Here is a 24,246-nt window from a genome sequence, read left to right as displayed (position 1 = left end):
AGTTTGTAACAACAGAAAAGCAGATATGCCATAACTTCTGAAATCGTGCATAAACAAACTGGATAATACTTTAACACTTTCAGCAAAATCAGGGTAACTTAAACCTTTAGAAAATGTAAAAAGTTGCAGGACCAGGTGGCAATCCATCAGAGGTCTATAAAAAATGAGTGCAAATTACCACTGTTAATCTTAGCCTTGTCAATTGAGGAAAGAGAATATTAATCACTGCCTAAAACTCTACCTCAGGCATCTATATCAGTATTTCCTATGATAAATAAAAATATTGTAGACGGAGAATTATAGAGCCTTTTTTAAAAATAATAACTTATAATTCTGCTTAAGGTCTTTGCAGACAAAATCAGGAATCTGGCTTCTTCTGCCTCAGCTCAACACACTTCTTAAAGAGAACTGGACAAATCACTGAACCAATGAAATTCAAGATGCTATAAATTCCTTACAAAGTGGAACAGCTGTGATTCCAGATGGTTAACTAGTAAAATGTTATAAAAGGATGCCTGTGAAATTAGCCTTATTAATGCTAGAAGCCAAAGAAGACAATATTCTATCATACCCCTTAAGCCAAGCCAAGGTTACTGTCTTTTCAATAAACAATAAAGATTCTTTGGAATGTGCATTTTACAGACCAATGTCATTATTGAATAATGATGTCAAGATAATGGCAAAAACTGTTACAAAAAGAAATTGGAAAAGTGCTCCTTATAATAACTGGGTTTAATAAAGGTAGACAGTTGTTTGACACCATATACACTGAATCATCAGCTGAGCATCTAGATGTTGTATTGTCTCTAGATATAGAAAATACATTTTATGGGCTATAATCATCATATCTCTTAATTGTATCATGCTAATTTGGGTATGGCCCAAATATTTGTCATCATTGAAGACAAAATTGGCTCTGGACCATCATGTCTATGAATCATATTAAATGAGTTTGCTGTTATCACTGGCATTTCTTCATTACGGTTCAGTTGGGCAGAGCCTTACCAGAAATTGTGCAAAATAAGTAATTACACTTACCTTATTAACCCAATTCATTATTAACATGTAAAAATCCTCAACTTTTTCTCCTTAAGCATTTGTTTGCTATTTCCGATTTTATGCTCGATGTAATTTCTATATTGGTTTTCACAATTTGTGAAATTGTCTTTGTTCTTGTTTCAGGCTGAGGAGTCTAGCTCTATCGTCCTTGTGCTGTTCTAGATTTACACTTGGGTATGTGTGCACATGTGCAACCAACCTAAACCTTCCAATTTAGAGATGGGGTGGGGGTGGGGGTGGGTATTTTCCATACATCACTTAAATCATCCGAGATCAGATGCCTCATCTTGGATGAGTTAATGTCAGTGAAACTCATCCAGGATAAGTCGGTTTTTCAAACGCAGCCGTGTAGTAGATTAGTCTAGCTGGATCTAATCCGAGATGAATGCACGCGCCCACAATGATTGAAAAGCCCATATATATTGAGTCTAGAAAACATGATCAGCAAGTCTTTGATAGGCTGTAACAAAATGACAAAAGAACAGGCACATTTTTTTTCACACAAGCGGACCAGGACCTTTTATTCGAAGGACATGAAAAATTTCAAGATTTAATATGCACAAGGGGTAACACTGCAAAAGCAGCCCAAACCAGAAAAGTGGCTGGCAAGTTAAGCGCTAAGTAGTGTGCATTGTACTTACTAAATGCAGAGTTTCATTTCTTATGTGTCAGATTAATTATTATTTAATATGTCATAATTCCAGATCAAACGTGAGCACAAGGAGAACATGGGAACAGGTTAAAGTGAAGTACAACAATATACTTCAAACTGGTAAATATTGGTATACAGTATAACTATTTAAAGAATTGTTGACAAAAATAATCCTTTATAATATAAAAAAAAAAAACATTAATTTTAAAGCTAATAAGAAGGGAGAAAAGCAAAAAACAGGTTGAGGTCCACGCGGTCCAGACCTAACCCCTGCAGAAGAGTTGGCTATCCAGCAAAATGCCCATCGCCCTGTTTCTGAGGGCATTCCAGGGGGAAGCTCATCCCCAGAACCAGTGGCAGAATGCAGTGGTCACTTGATTTCAGGTAAAGGATGGTCATTGCATATATTTGTCCTAAATGTGTGCCATAGGTATGTTCCATATAGCCCTCTTTTTTTTTTTGTTGGGTCAGTTGCAGGGAATGTCATATCCCTAGAACTTGTGTCTGACCAACAAGATATTGACGAAGGTCAAATATTTGATGAAGACACTGTGTCTGATTATTCATCAGGAGGAGAGGTACATTTTCCAAACGATGTTTGATCAAACTCCACTCTGATCAGTCCCATGTGCCCCAATCACATTTGGAAATCCTGGGTAATGAAAATGTTAGGCTGATTGTGAGATTCTTCATGGAACTGTGGGTGTTTTTGCCTGTGTATTACCTACCTGCAATGGCATGAAACACCTCTTTTATTGTCTGCACACGCAGGTGTCCAGGAAACACTATGAAAACCGGAAGGAAATATTTCAGAGCCAAACAGACTTTATGAATTGCCTGGCAAACTGCACTTTTAGATAGGTTTTCTGCATCGCCTACAGTATATAAAAAAAGTGCTGCTTGCAAAAAACCTCAAAGCAATGTATACTGTCTGTGTGGTTGTGAGAGCCTGACTTCGCCTAGTTTGACTTCGAATATAAGGTGGTAATACATTTTTGAGGTACAATATTCCCCCTCAGCTAAAGCGATATCTTTTGAAAAGAATTTCCTCCGGGAGCAATAAAGGATCTAGCCGATCGCGCAAAACCCTCTCTATATGAAATTCTCTTCTTATGATTTGCGCACCGATATCAATTGGTTGCTCATTCATGAACGGTGAAGCCATGACTGAATGAATTCCATGCACGGACACTGATTAAGTGTGTGAGCTAATCCTTGTTTACATAGAACAAACCTGCTCTGAGCAGGTTTGAGGATTTGGATGTGCTGCTGTGACAACACATACAGCAAGAATTTCGAAAAACCAACAGATCCAGGATCATGCCAAATCGTCAAAAATTACATCCGGCTAAACGAGTAATCCACATACGAAACATACCCAGAGGGTCTCAAGGCTAAAGGCCCCTATTCTCAGCATTAATATGAGGAGTGTTTTTTGTTTTTTTTGTACATCTCATTTAAGGTTTTCCCAGTCAAGGCTAAGTAGAACAAATCAGTGAAAGTGTATGAAAATCCAGTACAATTTGCTTCTTTAAAGGTTTAAAGAAAATCAAAAAATAAAGGAAAGACCATTACGCCGAACAGAATCCAGCTGAGTTGAATCTTGATCTTTACCCATTTCGCAGGAGGAACACCTGCTAGAACTTAATTTGAAAAAGTCTAATGTGTCCTTCTCCCACTTTGTGGAAAATAAGGCAGCAGTATGATGCCCCTGTTTCAAAGAACCACTTCATCAGTATGTACAAAAATCACTTTTGACAATTGATTGCTGTCCACACACTGCCCAGAAAACAAGTGAACACACAATACTTAATGCTGCTTCCAAAAGCCTCACAGTCTTATGTTTGAGCCATGCAATTTGTGTAGTCTGCATATTATTTCTACGTTATTGTGGTTTGTACATTTTCATCTCAATGCCTTTCTATTCTAAACTTGTTGCTGTTTTAATTTGATGTATTTGTTGTGATATAAATAGTGTGTTAACTTTAATACATCACTAGTCATTACTAGAAATAAATGCAAATATAATTAGTTAGGTAATTTAATGTTAATGTTAAAGAAGGCTACACAAAAAGGAAAATTCTGGTGTGGCCCCAGCAGAACTTTCAGATCAAAAACACCACTGATTTTGTATTATGTTATTAAACAAGAAATGGCACAACATTCTCAAAGCAAATGTGATGTTTCAAGATTGGACGACATTTTTGTGAAAATTTTACAGCAGTTAACAGAGTAGAACGAAGGAATATTCATAGCATTTTGGTTTTAACTAAGTACTGATAATATATTGTTTTTAATAAGGTGACTGAGAATGTTCAAAATTAGGGTGCTTATTGGGTTTTTATAGTTTTATTTTACAGCATAAACTATTTTAGATCCAGGAATACATGTATTTAGTATTACTTATGCTGACGCCTATAATATGAGCCACTGTGTTATAATTTTAAAGTTAAATAAAATTGCAAGGGAATACAGGTTTACCATGCATATATCTTTTCATACATATATTATTGCTACATGCAGTGCTGATATACCGTTGGTCAAGGAAGCGGTTTAGGATAAAGGAAGCAAATAACAACTTTTGTAAGATGAAGCGGTTGCCTATAGTGCTTTATACTAAGATTTCTGAAAGCAATATATTTATCTTTGCTCAGTTTCTTAGAAAAGCACAGTACAAGGTATTTGGGAGCCTGTGGATTGAGGGTAGAAATTATTATAATTAAAGGGAGTACTAGGAAATGAAAAAAATACCATAATATACTATGTTCATTTAAACGTCTAAATGAAAACAAATGTTTATGTAGTATATAGTGTTAATACTGAAATTAATGCCAACTCAAACATTTGTTTCTTTTGTAAGATAAAATTACAAAGGTGAGATACAGTTCTCACTAATAGTAAAATATTCAAGAAGAAATTTAAATAATAAAGTTTTGAAATTTTTAAAATATGACATTATTATAAATAATTAAGAGGCACCAATGGAGTTTACACAGTCATTAATCCACTGGAAACAGGTTGTGATCATATGCTCTATACTAAGTACTACAATTTTTTAAAAATTGTGTAAAAAAGTGCAAATTGTATAAAAATGAAAGAGCAAGTACAGCTATATATATTATTGTTCAAAATGACTCAGGAAATTGGCTAAAAATGCTAGGCTCAAACAAAATAAATCCAACCATTTTAGAATGTTATGGTATAAAACTGCAAATTATTCTACTCCATGAACCAAACTGAAAATGTATACCAAGTAAAGTAGCTATTAGAATAACCATTATACAAATAAAAATAATTGTCTTTATAGAAATGAAGATCACCTCTTGTATATTTACATAAGTGAAGAATTTAGATGTCTGATGGAATTTGTGCATTCATTTCTTAACACTTGAAAATGGGATTAAGATGCTCTCATGAAACTGTCACACATATTCACTAGGGATCTTGTCAGATCTGCAGTTGGAAGATTAAGGATGGCTAGTGACAGCACCTCCTGTCAGTTTGGAGTGGTATTGCTTATGTTTCTTGAGCCTTGAAGGTGTTACCAAGGGGAACATGTCTGATGCAGCCCCTTCCTAAGCTCGACCCCAATGGGATGGACAGACCAAACCAAGAGGTTGTGAAACTTTGATAGTACCTCAGGGAGCAGCCTTATTGTTTTTAAACTTTAATTATTATTGTATACTTAAGTCAAAATGGGCCCATCATTATAATAATATTTTATGTTTTACTGTAATTTTGACTTTTTAAACACTTAAGGACACATTACAAGACAAAACCATAAAATAGTACAATGACAAGTTTTTACAATTGTTAATAAACATTTACCTATACTTAAGAGATAGATAGATAGATAGATAGATAGATAGATAGATAGATAGATAGATAGATAGATAGATACTTTATTAATCCCAATAGGAAATTCACTTAAGATACGTTTCCTAAACTCTTAACACAGCAAAACACCTACTTCACACAATTAGCAAATTGTTAATTTTCTGATCAAAACCACACTTTGTTCTTTAAGTATCAACACTACATTTCAAAATGCAGAAATAAAAATCTTGTGTTGTGATGTAAGATTTTGCATATAACTTGATAAATATTTTGTATGTCTTTATTTGTAATTTAGGCAAAGCAATGTGATTTAGTGTTACATTAATGAGTGTTTACCCCCCTCCCCCTTAGGAATGGGTCACTCTGAATTTTACGACAGAGTTGGGGGGGGGGGGGGTGCCTTAAACCAGTTTGGCGAGTGTTTCTCTGCTAAAGTCTTTCAACCCCCGCAAGAAAGCCATAAAGACATATGGTCTTGGGGGTGGCAGGTTTTAAGATAGTTGTATTCCCCCATTGGTCTGAAGTATGGCAGTTTGGAATTGGCTTGGATCAGAAGCTTTTAAGTACCATGATGTCCTATTGGCTGTATGGGTTGGACAGAGAATCTATAAATCTGCTTGTTCAACCACATTCTCTCTCTCTTACTAACCAACATATGATGAAGAATTATTTCTATTACTAACCTCTGATCATGAAGACCAAACTGATGAACTGAAAGGACAACACAATGGAGACCACAGCTTGGCAGCCATAGTTGAACAGTCTTGTGGCCTGTTCTGAAGAAAGCTGAGCACCAATGATGCCTTTACTAGAGACATTTTAAATAACTACAAGTCTGTGTGCCGCCTGAAACTACACATCACCATTTAATCAGGTTGTATGGTTGCCAATATTCAAATGTACTTTGCATATTGTTATTATTTATGAATATTATCAGTAATACATTGTTATATGTGTAACTTAACTCCTGCTTGTCTTTTTACTACACCTAATTGCCTGAGGTTATAGATATAGAAGGTAAGATGGGGATAAGTTATATACTGTAATACCTTATACACGGTGGTAAGTCTGCGGGATTAGGCATTCTGACAAAGGCTACTTATTAATAATACAATAGGGGAAAGTAGAGCAATATATTACTCTACCAAGACAAAACATCTTGACATTCACTAACTCTATCAAAACACAACAAAACCAACTCAATATCAGTAGTCAATATCAATATCAAATAATTCTTTCATGCAATAGCACATTTTTTGTTCAAGAGGAACACCTAGTCAATCATAGCACTTTCAAAATACAACTGTTTCAAAAACAGTTGATGGCATTAATGTGTTACTTTTCATGTTTCAAGTCTGCCTGCATACAATAGATAAAAAGAAACACATTGTTTTTTATAATTAATTTTTCTTTTACTGTAAACCACTCCACATTTTTTGCTGGCTCAAATGTGTGCATTTTTGGCAACATACTATCTAAAAGTGAATGAGTTATCTTTACTTCATAGAATGTACTGTAGAAAAAAATAGTAAGTGACAGAATTGTTTCAGTAAAAGCTTTATTATTACATTTGGCCACTTGTCCATATCAATTGTTGTCTCTTGCTATGCATCTTGGATAGAAACACTTTGCATGTCTTATCTACCTCAGGGAGTCTTCCACTGAAATGTCTCTGCAGCTGGCATCCATTGGCTCCATTTTTTTTTTCTCTCAAGTCAGGCATTCACAAACCTCACAGTCCTACCGTTTAAAACACAATCTTTCCTATTCTGGTGTTTATCTTAGATTAAAGCCCTTAGGATCTATAGTGTTTAATCTTTGTATCCATTGCTTTTCCCAAAATTATCTTTGTTTTGTAGACCAATTCAAATTGTGGGCCAGTAGATCAACTTTTAAACACTGTGGACCAATGATGTTAAAATGTTCAGTTAATGGGGTTTGTAATTTATTAGATTTAATATTAGTCAAGTGTTGTTGTAGCCTAAACCTGAGTGGGTTTCTAGTTTTGCCAAAGTAGACCTTCGGACAATGTGTACATGTTAAGAAATATATACAATTTTTAGTGTTTAAATAATTATGTTGTATTTTGGGTATATTAATCCTTTTATAAGCATTTCTGATCCAATTCTCCTTATACCACCATTTTATGCTCAAAGGATCCCTAGAATATCTCCTCCCTGTATCTCTCATCTTACTCCTAACTAAGTGGTCCTTTAGATTCTTGTTTCTTTTGTAAGCTGCTACTATTTTATATCCAGTAAAGATCCTCATTTTTTCTTGCAGTTTCTTAAATTCTGTTTTTATTATTTGATTGGCTTGTACATTACAGTACAGGTATTATATAATGTAATCATTGGAATTATGTTTAGGTTACTCCTATCACTCTTTTTATTTAGATTAACCAATGAATTATTATGGTCTAATCCCCTGGTATCTTGTAAAAAGTTTTTATAGCAGTTTCTAAGATACGTTCTTGTGTATCCTCTTTTTCTAAGTGCAACAAATAGGGTCTTAGTAGATGTTACAAAGTCTTGTTCTGTAGAACTGATCCTTCTATATCTTGGCAACTGTGATTTAATCATACCCCTTTGGGTATGTGGTGGATGAAAACTGTTTGTGTAAGAGGGCATATGTATCAGTGTCTTTAAAATAAACCCTGGGGGGTATTTTTCGTACGTGGATTACTTGTTTAGCCGGATGTATTTGTTGACGATTTGGCCTGATCCTGGATCTGTCGGTTTTTCGAAACTCTTGCTGGATGTGTTGTCATAACAACACATCCTAATCCTCAAACCTGCTCGGAGCAGGTTTGTTCTATGTAAACAAGGATTAGCTCACACACTTAATCATTGTCCGTGCATGGAATTCATTCAGTCATGGCTTCACCGTTCATGAATGAGCGACCAATTGATATCAGTGCGCAAATTATAAATAGAGAATTTCATATAGAGAGGGTTTTGCGTGATCAGCAAGATCCTTTATTGCTCCTGGAGGAAATTCTTTTTGAAAGATACCGCTTTAGCCAAGGGGGAATATTGTACCTAAAAGATTTATTAGCACCTTACATTCGAAGTCAGACTAGGCAAAGTCGGGCTCTCACAACCACACAAACAGTATGCATTGCTTTGAGGTTTTTTGCAAGCGGCACTTTTTTATATACTGTAGGCGATGCGGAACATCTATCTAAAAGTGCAGTTTGCCAGGCAATTCGTAAAGTCTGTTTGGCTCTGAAATATTTCCTTCGGGTTTTCATAGTGTTTCCTGGACACCTGCATTTGCAGACAATAAAAGAGGTGTTTCATGCCATTGCAGGTAGGTAATACACAGGCAAAAACACCCACAGTTCCATGAAGAATCTCACAATCAGCTTAACATTCTCATTACCCAGGATTTCCAAATGTGATTGGGGCACTGGATTGTACGCAGATCCGAATAATCAGACACAGTGTCTTCATCAAATATTTGACCTTCGTCAATATCTCGTTGGTCAAACACAGGTTCTAGGGATATGACATTCCCTGCAACTGACCCAACAAAAAAGAGGGCTATATGGAACATACCTATGGCACACATCGATGACAAATATATGCATTGACCTTCCTTTACCTGAAATGAAGTGACCACTGCATCCTACCACTGGTTCTGAGGAGGAGCTTCCCCTTGGAATGCCCTCAGAAACAGGGTGATGGGCATTTTGCTGGATAGCCAACTCTTCTGCAGGGGTTAGGTCTGGACCGCGTGGACCTCCACCTGTTTTTTGCTTGTCTGCCTTCTTATTAGCTTTAGAATGAATGTTTTTTATATTATATATGATTCTTTATGTCAGCAATTCTTTAAATAGTTATATACTGTACCAATATTTACCAGCTTGAAGTATATTCTTGTACTTCACTTTAACCTGTTCCCATGTTCTCCTTGTGCTCACGTTTGATCTGGAATTATGACATATTAAATAATAATTAATCTGACACATAGGAAATTAAACGCTGCATTCAGTAAGTACAATGCACACTATTTAGTGTTTAATTTGTCGGCCACTTTTTGCCAGCCGTGTTTTCTGGTTTGGGCTGCTTTTGCAGTGTTACCCCTTGTGCATATTAAATCTTGAAATTCTTCATCGCCTTTGAATAAAAGGTCCTGCTCCACTTGTGTGAAAAAAAAATGCGCCCGTTCTTTCGTCATTTTGTTACAGCCTATCAAAGACTTGCTGATCATGTTTTCTAGATTCAATATATATGGGCTTTTCACTCAGTGCAGGCACGCGTATTCATCTCGGATGATTAGATCCAGCTAGACTAATCTACTACATGGCTGCATTTGAAAAACCGACTTATCCCGGATGAGTTTCACTGGCATTAACTCATCCAAGGTGAGGCATGTGATCTCAGATGATTTAAGCGACGTACGGAAAATTTGCAGAGTACCTTGTTGTTTATATATTTCTGTGTTCAAAAAGTTGATTTTACATTTGGAAATTTTACTTGTTAATTTAATGTTAATGACAGTGGTTATTCAATATCCTCAAATATTCTCTAAATATTTCTATTCCATACTCCCAGATGCCAAATATGTCATCTAGGAAGTGCCAGTATATCCTGGGTTTTAAAGCCAATTTGTTTTCTATTTTAAGTTGGCATATGCTGGGGCAAATCTCTTCCCCATCGCCGTTCCTTTTATTTGAAGATAGTGTTTTTGATCGAAACAAAAATCTTTTCTTTTGAGGGAAATCTCTAAAAATTTCATGACGTATTTATCTGGTCTGTCCCTAATCTTATAGTAGTTCAACCAGAATTGAGTGACCTTTAGGCCATGATCTATTTCAATGTTAGTATAAAGACTGTTGACATCTATTGTAAATAATATTGTGTTTTCATTAACCTCAATACTGTTTTCCTAATTTTTTTCAAGGAAATGATATGTATCCTTAATGTAGGAAGGGTGTAACTATGAAAGAAGAGTGAGATAATAGTCTATATATGTTATAAGTCTCACTCCCAAAATCCGAGACTATAGGCATCCCTTGGGGCACTTTATATGGTACTTTCCAACTTTTTGGATCCTTGTGGATTTTTGGCAAGATATAAAAATATCTGGGCCTAGGAATTTGTGGATCTTTTAGAAACATTGCTTGTTTGTGTAGTATTATTCTTTCTTCTAGCATTTTCTCTATAATCTTATTGCATAGTTGTTGGGTTTGTAAATAAACAGGTTCTTTGAGTTTAATATAATATTCCGAATTCTGTAATTGTTCAAATATCTCTCTAGTGTAATCTTCCTTATCCATGATCACTATTTCACTCCCCTTATCCGCTGGTTTAATGATAATATCTTTTTGAATAGATAATTCCCTGAGTGCTTTCATTTCTTCTTTGGGAGTGTTTATTCTATCCTTAGTGGTATTTATTGGAATCTGTTTAATTTTATATTTACATTATGAGGTAAATTTTTTAAATCTTCCTATTAACCTTATTGTCCTGGGATGTCCAGTCAGATTTTAATGTAAAGGGAATATGTTTGTGTAATGTATTCTCTTCTCCTTTATAATAGTCAATTAATTTTATTTTCCTAAAAAATTCTTCTGTGTCTGCCAATAAAATATCTTTTATATATTTTTTTGTTTTATTATTTGCAGTGGGGGTTGGGATGAAGCTTAATCCTTTGCTTAAGAGGTTTTCCTGATCTGTACTTAGGTTAAAATACTTAGATAAGTTTAAAATGTTTTTGGTTATGCTTAGGTATGGGTTATTTGTGTCTACTCTCTCACAGTTCAATTTAACAATTTAGTCCACTTGGAAAAGATTTTCTGTGCTGTTTTTTTTTTTTTTTTTGCCCAGTGTATCTGATCTTTTTGAACTTGAAATTCTGTTTCTGGAAGTTTCTTAATATAGTGTTAATTCTGCCGAAAAATTTAGTTCTTGTATGTAGATTTCTGCTTTGGGGAAAACCTTCAATGCTGTTCTAATCATAGTCTGTAGCTGTTTAACAATAGTTTCTTCATGTTCAATTTCCCTGTTGTTAATTCCTATCGATATTATCAGATTTCTCACTTTATTATTGGGAGGATTTGTTTTTTTAAAATGGAAGTGATGTTTCCTATTCTCGCTCCCGGGTAACAGTCAATCTGTAAATTTTGGTAGGGGTGCCCCCTGATAATTCTTAAATTGAAGTCCCCCATAATGATATTTGGCTTCTTAACCTCCAGTGTCCATTCCACATTCCTCCTACGAGATATCCTATGATTTTTAGGATAAAAAATGTCTACCTTAGTAGGAATGGGCTGATCTGGTGTTATCCTAGTAGTTGTAGGAGTGCTAGGGTTAATTGTGGGTATTTGGATTCCCTGCAGATCAATCAGGGCATTTTCCTTATTCTTTTGTTTATCCAAGTCTACCTCTAAAGAAGCTTCCAATTCTTCAGTCGTTGTGTCTAATATGTTTTTTGGTGTAACCAACGAAACCCCACTAATTTCTAAATCTGGATTAAGTTCAAAGTTTGGTTTGTCTAGTAGAATGTTACTATCCTTTTTGTTAGCCTTATCCTTTTCTATTAACACTCCCTGTTCCTTTGTTTCTTTTTGTTGAAGTTCAGTTTGTTCCAAATTGTGTTTAAGTTCCCTCTTTCTCTGAAACATTTCATAAAATTCTCTTGGTTTCTTAGGTTTGGTACCTATTCTGTTTGTTTTGTCTTCTGACTTTGAACAAATAGAGATTGTTTCTGTTTTCTGCGGTTGATCTAATCCCTTTTCCATTTCTTCTAAGAGTTGTGTTAGGGTTATAGGTTTCTCATTTGGAGTCTCTATTATATGTAGGTGTGCCAATGGGGATGATGTGTTTGAAATACTAGGAGTATAAAAACTCATGTCCTCAATCTCATTTACTGACTTGTATATCTTAGGATCTAATCTACTTTCAGGAAGGGTTGTACTGGTAACTTTCTCCTTATTTATGTTATTGACCCTTTTTGACCGCTTGTTCATTAATTTGAGCCTCTGTCTTTTCAGGGTCTGGTTCTTCTAAGTGCACCCGCCAATCATCCTCTGGTGTTTCAGCCTGTTGTCCAGATGAGTGCTTTATTAGTTTCTTTGTCACTTATTACTTTAGTTGTGTAAGTCTTCTCTAAACCTTGTTCTTTTTGAACAATGTCATTCTTTAACTTGCCATGTTCTGGTCCAGAAACTGATAATTTTTTAGGGGTTCTTTATTTTGTAAATTGAGATTTTCCTCAATTTCTTTAAAAATATATTGGGTTTGTATTTGTAATTGTTTTTTTTTTATTCCCTTTCTTCTGTATCTCTTTGTAGTTTTTCTAGTTCGCTTGTTAATTGATTAAGACAAGCTGTGGTCTGCTGAGAGAATCTCCTTTTAAACCAGATACTGGCCACGTGCCAGTATCTTCTCCAATGTTGGCCTGTCTTAAACAATTTAATCACCTCTCTCTGAATTTCTGGTTATCTTCTTGTGTAATGTTTGTAAAGAATCTGGATTGTTGTGGCTTGCCAGTTTTTGGCATTAGCCTTAATCAGTTCCTTCACCTGTGGATCACTATAGGCCAGCTAATATATTCAGATAAATATTCAGTCTGCTTTTGGATACTTCTGGGTACCACTCCTGTTAGAGCTTGGGTCATAATGTTCAAATGTCTTTTTATCTGGGCCCATCTGTAAAGGGTTCTGATCATTTCAGTAAAAATCATGTCATCAATTTCAGTTATTTCACTTCCCTCAGGCTTTCTATTATACCTCCTATCTCCATATCAATTTCTATTGAAACTTTGATTTCTGTTTCGATAATTCAATCCAAAATTCCTGTTTCTATTATAGGTATTCCCAAAATTACCATAAAACCTTCTTGAACTCCTCATTTCTGTATCTTCTGCTATTATATCCCATTTGATAGTTAACATAATTTCCGCTATAGCTATAATCATTATGATAGTAATAGTAATTCTTTTGCCCATAGTATCCTCTCTCTAGAGGGATTATATTGGTTACTACTATTGGTAAAAGTGTAGTCAAGTTGCTGATTGTCATTGTGTGTAAAATCATCATTTAGTTCACCATTACCTTTTTCCTCCTCCTCTGGTTTCTGTCATCTTTCACCCAGTCTCTTTGGTCTTGTCTTTCCTCGTTCCCTCAAGATATCCATGTTATTTCCCAAAAGAAAATATTTTTTTCAAAGAAAATTTTAATTAGTAATCGATTTAGCAATTTTTGTGCAAGTACAATAACTATTATTTATTTATTTTACACACTATTAATTTAGTCCTTACTTCTTTCAAATAAAGGTTTCTTTCGTTTAATTCAATTTTTCGGAGTGTTATCTTAAATCATAACCTTGAGGTAATTTATCTAATTAGAACATTTGTGATAAAAGGAAAACAAGAAAAACTTTTTTAAAAAAAAACCCAAAATTTTCTATATAACTTCTTGTTATATCTATGTATGTGTTTTTTTATTTTTATTTTACACAGTTTAAACAACTTTTAACAATCCTAATTCAGTTTGTCCACTTATTTTTTTTACAATCATTTATGTTTCTTTTACAAGTCACAATCAACAATATTGTACAATTATTATTTACATCTAGGTCATGTGGCTGATGAACATACACTTTCCACATTCAGGCTAAAAAAAGACCTCATTTGTGTTGAGTAAAGTCGAGTAAGGAGGGTGGAAAAGGGAAACCATTCTTGGATGGGCTGGAAACCAATTTGTGATTGCATATGAATGGTAGAATGCTACATTGTTCCATGCAATAACAAATGCAAATAAATGCAAACTAAGAAATTCTCATATTTGCTCCCACCTATTCCTTTTCTGCTTTTGGCAGCAGTTGTAGATGGAGGTCATCTAAAAACAAAAGAAGGTGCTCAATGTTGTATGGATCAATCTGGCATTTCTGCAGGACCAAAGCAGCGCACATTGTGATTTTTGCTCCTCTCTGACTTGTTTCATTAACAGTGGCCATTTTCCCGATTACATTTTTTTCCCTGCCTTATCTACATAAATGATTTCATGTTGGCTCTGATTAACCCTTTTTTAACTCATTGACGATCTGAAAGAAATCAATATACAGTATGTCCTACTATTTTCACTGTAACCCATGTTTACCTGTAGAGTAGCATAGTATAAAAATCACTAGAGAACAAGACATGCAGATGTATTGGATAGCCACCATACCTGGACATATATTGGTGCCAGAGTTCCTTGACACACACACTGTTCTTTTCAAAAGAAACTGTGTACAACTGCTTCATTCAAACTCTGTGTTTAGTCAGAGTCCAATGGTAATCATGCTGGTGCTTTCCACATTGTGAAATACCAAGTTGTCCTCTACAGTACTGGTCTGAATTTCTGTCAGATTTATTGCAATGTCAGCAGTGACCATGCCTACGATGGCATGCCCTTGATTTTCACTAAGGCTTTAGTGGAACAAAAATAGAGTATACAGTATGTATTAGCAGCAGTTAGTAATAAGTAATAAAAGAAAAAGTAATGATAGATGAGGCCTTTGTGAAATGCATTACTTACTTGGTGGTTTGTTAAAAAGTCTGGATAATGGAAGCCATGGTTGACTGTCTGAGATTGGGCTGGACTCTTTCACCAGCCTCTCTCAGTAATAGACCATGGTTTATCACATGATCTTTGGAAGTGGCTTCTATTTCATCAGTGACAGCAGCTCTTATTTTTCTTTGAGCACCATAATTCTTTTTGCCTACTTCTCCTTCTCATTTGCCCTGGTCCAGCTATCCACATCGACCAAAATCAATCCTAAAAGTCCCCTTTTGTCCATGTAATTGAAAGAACTTCAGCACCTGCTGTGTCTCCCATTGAGATTGGAATCAACTGTAGTTGGTCTTTTTTTAGCAAACTTAAATCAGCTATTTCTCAAGTATTCAGTTATCTGTTCATTCAAAAAAAGCTCATTGGCTGTTTCAGTATAGGTTTTGAACTGCTGAAGTATGTGCTGTAAAAATAAATCACAGGAGAGAGATACAATGTGGGTGCACATTGAAGGCAAACTCTGTACATTTTGTAAAGAAAATAAAAAAAAAAAACACACAAAATAAGTGAGCCGTCTTTTCAGATGTGAGTCAGCAGATTAGACTGGCTCAAGATGTCATGGGAAACCCTTAAGTGGAAGCCATGGAACTGTGACCTGGAAGTGACATAATTGGTGCTGCCGGGCTTCAGATCTGCAAGGGAGAGTGGAGTAGAAGCATTAGGCAATAGTGCCAACCCTTGACTTGGGTAGAATTACCACTAGATGAACACTCAAGTGTTTCCAAAGATCATGTGTGTGACAAGTCTTTATACTATATTTAAGTTTCTGAACATTAGGTTTTCATTTCTAGCATGTTATGTCCAAGCATTTGTAAATAAGATAAGGACAATCTGTAACTTTGGTACTGTGTAAGCTTGTATGTAAAAGAAATGTAAGCATTTTAGAAACATGTAATTCATTACATATTGAATTAAAAACAATATGAATTGTGTTAATGGTATGGTCTGCAGTAGACAGATGTTGTATTTATAGGCTATATGCCCACACTATCCCAGATTCCCAGCTGCTTCATTTTCAGAGCTGATAACAAAACAGGCTATGGCATTTTTCACCCGATCACCTAGAGTCATGCCCAGACTTAAGGTAAACGATGTGAGTTGCATTATTCAAACATTGTGCCAAACTTCAGGAGCTAAAATGGAGAAGGGCTTTAAACTATATGTTTCAAGCTACATCCATAATTATGAAGGTAAGATCTAGACATATTAACATGTTTGTGTAACACCCAAGCCTAATATAGTCATTAAACCTTACCCAGGGAGAGGTGAATGTGTATGTAAGTTTAATAAATAATAACATGAGCCTGATGAACATCTTACCTTATAAATATGCAAGTGTCTCTATCTGAGCCAGCAAAATGGTGAATGCCAAGCTACTGCTTCATTGTAAGGGTCTCAATGTGTTTCCTCAGCTTGAGGATCTCCTCTCTGAGAGACATGTTTTCATCAAGCGCTAGGTTGACAACTGCTGGGTCCAGAGCCGAAGCATAGTCATAGTCCTTGAGGATTTTATCATCCCCTTCTTCGCCCTGTGTGTCATTCTCCATCAGTTGCTTTCTCCTCTCTCAAACCCCTGGTACTGAAAGTGGAACAGAGAAATTGTTCCTCTCAAACAATCACAGAAACCGCTCCCTTCTTCAACAATCGCTGAAATGTCAAGGCCCTGGCTTGTGAAAATCCTCTTTTTGAAAATGCTAGCTACAAATTTGGATATAAGGTATGGGGACTAACAGTAAAGCTCTCTCTCCTTATTGGAGGGAAATGTGTGAAAATTGAGTACCTTGTTATATTTACTGGAAGCTGAATATGTGTTTGGAATGGAAACTAGATGAAAAAGTTCAAAATATTCATTAATGTTCAAAAGCAAGAACACATTCCAAAATGTTGCCAAGAAAGGGAAGACTGGAAATAGGATGATAATTGCTGAAATTGTTGGGATTACTACCAGCATTCTTAACAATAGGGGTGACAGCAGCAATTTTAAGACAATCGAGGACTACACCAAAGGTTTGACTAAGGCGGTGGGAACAAGGTTGAATTGACATGTACAGTAGATGAATTAGATTTAAGGATCATCACAGATACCAAGATATCATTAACTGGGCAGAAATCTGAAAATCAGGGTGTGACATGAAAGGCAGTACTCATCCTGTTGGAAGCAAAGGTAGTTGTGTAGTGCAGAGTTGCTGATGAATTGAATCAATTTTAGATTGGAAACATTTTAAAAATGACAAGAAACTTCTGAAGAAGCATTAAATGAGAATTACAATGAGAATGTACAAGCTTATTAACTGTTGAAAAAAGAATATGAATTTTTTGACCAGTACTATGATGGTAGAATAATAAAAAGATCTGGCAGCTGATGGTGCATCTTTATATTTAATAAGATGGTCTGCATATGCTTGAGCATGTATTGTGAGGGCAGTTTTTTTGAATGAGGGTCTAGAAAATGATTCTTAGTAATAAGGGAACCAAGAACAGATAGTTGAAGATTTTTCAGATTACAAAAAGAAGTAATCCATCCATCCATTTTCCAACCCGCTGAATCCAAACACAGGGTCACGGGGGTCTGCCGGAGCCAATCCCAGCCAACACAGGGCACAAGGCAGGAACCAATCCTGGGCAGGGTGCCAACCCACCGCAAAAGAAGTAATGAAAATATGATTTGTCTTAGTTAACTGAGTCGAGATACTGAAAGCAATATCTTTTTGATCAGAAACTGGAAAATCAAGAGCAGTAAAATTTAAAGTAACTGAACCAGAGGAACACAGTGATAAAGTAATATGCTGAGTAACATCATGGATTTCTAGTACAGATAAAAAGTCAGTAGAAGCAAAACCCTCTGGAGAGTCAACATGGATTTTAAAGTCAGTCAGTCAGTCATTTCCTATCCCACTTCATACTGAAGAGAGACGTGCAGGGTGTTGGAGCCTAGCCCAGCTAGCACAGGGCTGAAGGCAGGAACAAACCCTGGACAGTTCGAACACACACACCAACCTCAAAACTAAGGCGAAATTAGTATTACCAATCCACCTAACTTGCATGTCACCAGCCAAAAAAATATTAATAGAAAGGGCAATAGATGAAAAAAAAAAAAGATAACTTAAATTGCAAAGCACTTTGTATACTGCTTCCACTGTTGTATGAATTACTCAACATACTAGACACATAGAGATGCCTTTCAGAAGAATTACTCAGGCAAAAGTAAAATTTTCCAATGAGTAAACTACTCAAGCAGAAGTTTAAAAGAATTTGCTTTGGGGCCATTGTGTCCAGGATAATGTGAGATGACATGAGAAACACACTGGACAAAGTGAGTAAATCACAGCAGGTGAATGCACAAGTGCACCTTACTGTGTCCTCGTTTGGCAGGCTGCAGTGAGGAAATTGTCTGAATGCATCAGCTATTGAAATAACTGGAAGTTGGATTGAGTGTGACATGGAGACACGTCCCCAAAGCAACACACAGCTGAAACTTTCATGACTCTGACACAGCAGAGAATCAAGGTATTTAAAAATGCTGTACCAGTAACTGGGAAAACAGAGTGAAGGTATTTAAATAAAAGGACTTAGCCTTGGTCATTTGTGCATGGGTCCCGTGACCGGCCGGGACGCCCCTTCGACATATGTTCCGGGGGAGCAACCATGGGCTGCTCAATACCTCACCCAGGACGCTCTGTGGCAGCTTCCCTAGCTGACACATGGTGCCTCAGCTTCCCGCAGGGCTCTATGGGAGATGGAGTTCTCCACAGCCCAGTTGGGAGCTGGGGTGGCCACCAGAGGGCGCCTCATGGGTCCCTGAGTCCGGCTGGAAGAATCTTCAGCCCCACCCAGAAATGCAACCGGAAACAGGTGACCAAGCACCTGGAGCACTTCCAGGTGGGCTATAAAAGGGGCCAGCAACCACCACTCAGTGGCCAGAGTCAGGAGGAGGAGGATGAAGCTTGTTGGGAGGAGTGGTGGTGCCAGAAAGGAGTGTTGCATTTACTTGTGCTTATTGGGACTGTGTTGTGCCTGTGGGGTTCACGGGGAAGACGTGTCCCACAGGTGAAGAAAAATAAAAGTCTTTTTTGTGTTTTTACATGTGCCTCCATGTCAGTCTGTGCCGGGTCGGGCGCAATATATCACCTTATGTTACAGTTGATAAATAAATATAATTTATTTGAACTTTGGACAGTTGTGTCTAGTGTTTAGGATTCTATGGTGCCCTGTCCATATGGTCACAAAATGTAATACCATATTCTTAGGTCTGGTACACTGTGGTAGTGCTGTTTTTTTCTATTATTCTCTTGGGTTTACCAGGAACAGTCCAATGTTTAGTGTTGGTTAGAATTACTATGTATTTATCTTAATCTGAGTTTCACCTACAAAATATAATTTTCAATTTTTGTGACTAGAAGGTATTTTTTTTATTCAGGTAATGTTTCATCTGTTGCCTCTTGGTTCAATTTCTACATCTCCTTCACTGTGTATAATCTCTAAAATTCAATTCTGCTCTCAAAATATGCAGAGTTCATATTGGTTAATAAAATTACATTTTATGGTACTAGCAAACTGCTAATAATTCCTTGAGGTCCTGTCAAGATCTGACTGCCTTTTGCTCTTAGATGGAAATTCTAATGAGGCAATTTATGCTTGCAATATATAAAAATAACACTTAGAAATCTCAATTTGATTTAATCCACCACAATTAAAAATCGATTTTTGTAACTTTTACTCTCTAAAAAATCTTAAGCAAGTGTGCTTTTCATGTTCCAAATTAGGGACTTTTACATACAATGTACAGCAACATTTTTTCTCTTTCAGTGAAAGCAGGTAAGACTACAAAAACATATAAGTGATGATGGAAAAACTGTCTTTATACTTTTAGCAGTACATCTGATCAACGCTGAAGCCAATATGAGTTTCAAAACACCACTTAAAGGCACACTGAAAAATCAAAAAGAAGTGAAAGTCATAGACTTGGTGACCCTGACAACTGATTTATTTCAACACCTTTCAATTGATGATATGTCCAAACCAAATATGCAGCAGCTGCAATGAGACAATTGTGGAGAAAAGGTTTGCTGTTGAAAATATGCAGCATTTTCAGGTTACGGATGTGAGCTTCTAAAGGAAGCTAACTGACCATTTCAGGCCCTTTACCAAAACAAAACTTTGGTCAGCCTCCAGTTCACAGCCTTACTGCAATTTTTGCTGAAATATATTGATCCCATTTCCTTTTGGAGAGAGCTTAAAAGCCAAATAGACTGGAGTAAACTTTATGAAAAAAATTACAACCTGTATAATGGTCTCCTTATGTTTTGATTTTACACTGTTTTCCTGAAAGTTTTGTGAAATTTTTCATCTTACAAAGTCAAAGTCTTCAAGAAGGAAAGCATACCTTCATTCGTAAGAAAGCATCATACTTCCTAAGAGCATGCTTTACAGTAAAGTTATGTACAGTATCAAATCATAAATGTAATACCTGTGTGGCCACGGATGCATGCTACCCGAGGCTTAGAAGCAAAAAGCAGGAGGTTTATGGATACCAGAATATACATACATTACTGTGTCAGTGAATAATAACATTTAAAACAAAAATGTCAGCTCATTCATAAAAAGGCACTGATCATGTGTGACACTAACATGTTTTAAAAATGTGTGCATGTGTACAGATTTAAAATCCTAACAATAACAGAGGAGTAGGAAATCAAATCCTGTGTAGCAATGTGGTCAAAGAAAAAGAAAAGATACAATAATTATTTAATACATTATTCTTAGATAAGGTTAGTTTAGATTATTAATCTCATTGAGAATTTCAGATGCATACAGCAGCAGAAACATAAAAAACAAAAATATAGATTCACAGGACAAATAGTACACCCAATCAATCAATAAATAAATAAACAAGATTAACAAGTAAATCAGGTAGAAGCATTGAATTGCCTGATAGGAGTAGGCAGAAAAGACTCCCAGAGGCACTTTTTAGCACACCATGGAAAAATGAGCCAGTGACTAAGAGTGCTCCAAGACATCATCTGTAGGGGATGAAGGGGATTTTTCTTGATGGCATCCAATTTTGCCATCATCCTCTTTTCCACAACAACTTCCATTGTGTCCCTGTGATGGAGCATGCTTTCCAGATAAGTTGGTTCAGGCATCGTGCATCTTTTGAGCTCAGGTTACTACCCCAGGACACTGCAACATAAAACACCACACTGGCTACAGTGGACTGGTAGAACATTTCCAGCAGCTTGCTGCACACATCAAAAGACCTGAGTCTTCTTAGTAAGTACAGTGTGTTCTGGCCCTTCTGGTACAGCAGAACTGTGTTGTCTGACCAGTCCAGTTTGCTGTTTATGTGAACCCCAAGGTATTACAGCTCTGCACCACTTCCACATCCTCCCCCTTGAATGTTGACTGCAGGGTCTCAGAGGCCCCTTGGCATGCTGGAAGTCTGCTGCCAGCTCTTTTATCTTGCTGATGTTGATTTGAAGGTTGTTGTCCCTGCTTCACAACCTTGCATCTAAACAACCTTCCTGTACTCTGACCCTTCTCCATTATTAATACAGCCTATGATGGAGCAGTCATCTGAAAAATTCTGTAGATGGAAAGCACTGGTATTGTGCTGGGACTCCATTGCATAGATGGTAAACGGGAAGGGATACAGCACAGTTTGGAGAGAGGTGCTTCAGTATCACACACCAGCATATCTGACATACAGTCTCTGAGGTAGTCCTTGATTCAAGAGATTATGGGAAAATCAAGATTCAAGATTTCAACAGTCGATGAGACAGAATGGTGTTAAAAGCACTGGTAGAGTTAAAGAACATTATCCTGACTGTGGCATCCTCCACATCTATATGTGTCTGATAAGCAAACTTCAGAACATCCAGATGTTCTGAAACCTGGGGTCATAGCTGTTTTAGTAGCAACCTCTCAAAGATGGTTATGATGTATGAAGTAAAATCTTTTTACTACTACTTTCTTTGGAGTACATCATCACAATTATGAATCAGGCGCCGCCGCGAGTAACTCCGTGTACGACTTTATCTTTCTACCTTTTTATCTATTTTATCTATTTCACTGATCACTCCTACCACTTTCTTTTATGTAGACTCATTCCCTGGACACTTTTTACTACTTGGACATGGATTTTTACATGCCGAGACTCATCTATTCAGGTAGTCAACTTCAAGCACTGAGAACAAACGCCCGCACCGGTGTGGTTCCCCATTTACCTGACGAGGTAAGAAGGTGGTATCGTGGCAGCAGAGCCGGAGATAAGCTAAAGACGAAGCGGCTTGCGAGAAAGTGGCGTTACAAGCCTTCGGTGCCTTCTGTGATCCTGGGAAATGTGAACTCACTACCAAATAAGATTGGTGAATTGGCTGTGCTGGTGAAAAATGTCAGGACCTACAGAGAATGCAGTTTGTTGTGTTTTTGTGAAACGGGGCTGACAGCTACCATCCCAGATGCTAGCGTGGAGCTACCCAGGTTTGGCACAGTTAGAGCGGACAGAGATGCAAATACCTGCGGGAAGCGGAAAGGAGGAGGACTCGCTCTCTATGTGAATACAAGGTGGTGCAACTCTGGACATGTAAATGTTAAAATCTCCACTTGCTGCAGGGACATTGAATCTTTTGGCCGTAAGTTTGTGTCCCTATTTCTTGCCCAGAGAGTTTGGAGACGTCATTGTTGTTATTGTATACATTCATCCTCGGGCGGACATGGACATAGTGGGTGACATTATCCATTCTGCTGTTGCTAAACTGCAAACGCAGCACCCCGAGGCGCTTGTGCTAATCGCTGGAGACTTTAACCATGTGACGCTGGACAAAACATTACCTGCCTTCTCCCAGTATGTGGATTGTAACACCCGGGGAAATAGGACTATTGACCTACTGTATGCAAACGTTAAAGACGCATACAGCGCCACCCCGCTGCCTGCGCTTGGGAAAGCAGATCACAGCCTGGTTCTGCTTCAGCCTCACTACAAACAATGAGTGAGGGAGCTACCTACAACCACACGCTCATTCAGGAAGTGGTCCCCTGAGGCAGAACAGGCTCTGAGAGACTGCTTTGGAACTATGGACTGGGATATCCTGCAGGGATCATATAGTGAGAACATTGAGGAGGTTGTTGACTGCACTACTGACTACATCAACTTCTGTATGGACATTGTAGTTCCAGTAAGAACAGTATGCTGTTATGCTAACAACAAGCCATGGATTACAAGTGACATCAAGGGCCTTTTGAACCAAAAGAAAAGGGCTTTTAAAGGCAATGATCAGCATGAGCTCAAGCGTGTGCAGAAGGAACTCCGAGTCCAGCTCAGGGCACGAAGGAGCAGTACAGGAAAAAGCTGGAGCAAAAGTTGCAGAATAACAGCATGAAGGAAATGTGAGATGGAATGAAGATCATCACTTGCTGCAGCTCAAAGCGGGGTGTCACCATTGAGAGAGACGTGGAGAGAGCAAACCAGACGAACAAATTCTTTAACAGGTTTGACCACCCTAACCCACTCTCACCTTGGAGTACTGCACCCTCCACCCATCCTTCTATTGATACCAGCATAGGAGAGAGTTTCCCCCCACCCACAATTACAGCAGTCCAGGTAAGCAGAGAGCTGAGGAGACTTCGTGCCTGCAAAGCAGTGGGTCCAGATGGAGTATCGCCACTACTGCTGAAGGCCTGTGCGCTGGAGCTGGGGAGTCCTCTACAGCGCATCTTCTACCTGAGCCTGGAACAGGGGAGAGTCCCGAGGCTTTGTAAAACATCTTGCATCACCCCAGTCCCAAAGGTATCATGTCCTAGTGAGCTGAATGACTTCCGGCCTATTGCTCTGACGTCACATGTGATGAAGACCACGGAGCTGCTGCTGCTTCACCACCTGAGGCCACAGGTCCGCCACGTCCTTGACTTGCTGCAGTTCGCATACCAGGAGATGGTGGGAGTGGAGGATGCCATCATCTATATGCTACATCGATCACTCTTCCACTTGGAAAGAGGCAGTGGTGCTGTAAGAATTATGTTTCTGGACTTCACTAGCACCTTCAACACCATCCAACCTCTGCTCCTTAGGGACAAGCTGACAGAGATGGGAGTAGATTCATACCTGGTGGCATGGATCGTGGACTATCTTACAGACAAA

The sequence above is a fragment of the Erpetoichthys calabaricus genome, chromosome 6 (genome assembly GCF_900747795.2).
Source record: "Erpetoichthys calabaricus chromosome 6, fErpCal1.3, whole genome shotgun sequence".
Classification (NCBI taxonomy): Eukaryota; Metazoa; Chordata; class Cladistia; order Polypteriformes; family Polypteridae; genus Erpetoichthys; species Erpetoichthys calabaricus.
The sequence above is the reverse complement of the archived record's forward strand: the minus strand, read 5'-3'. Positions refer to the sequence as shown.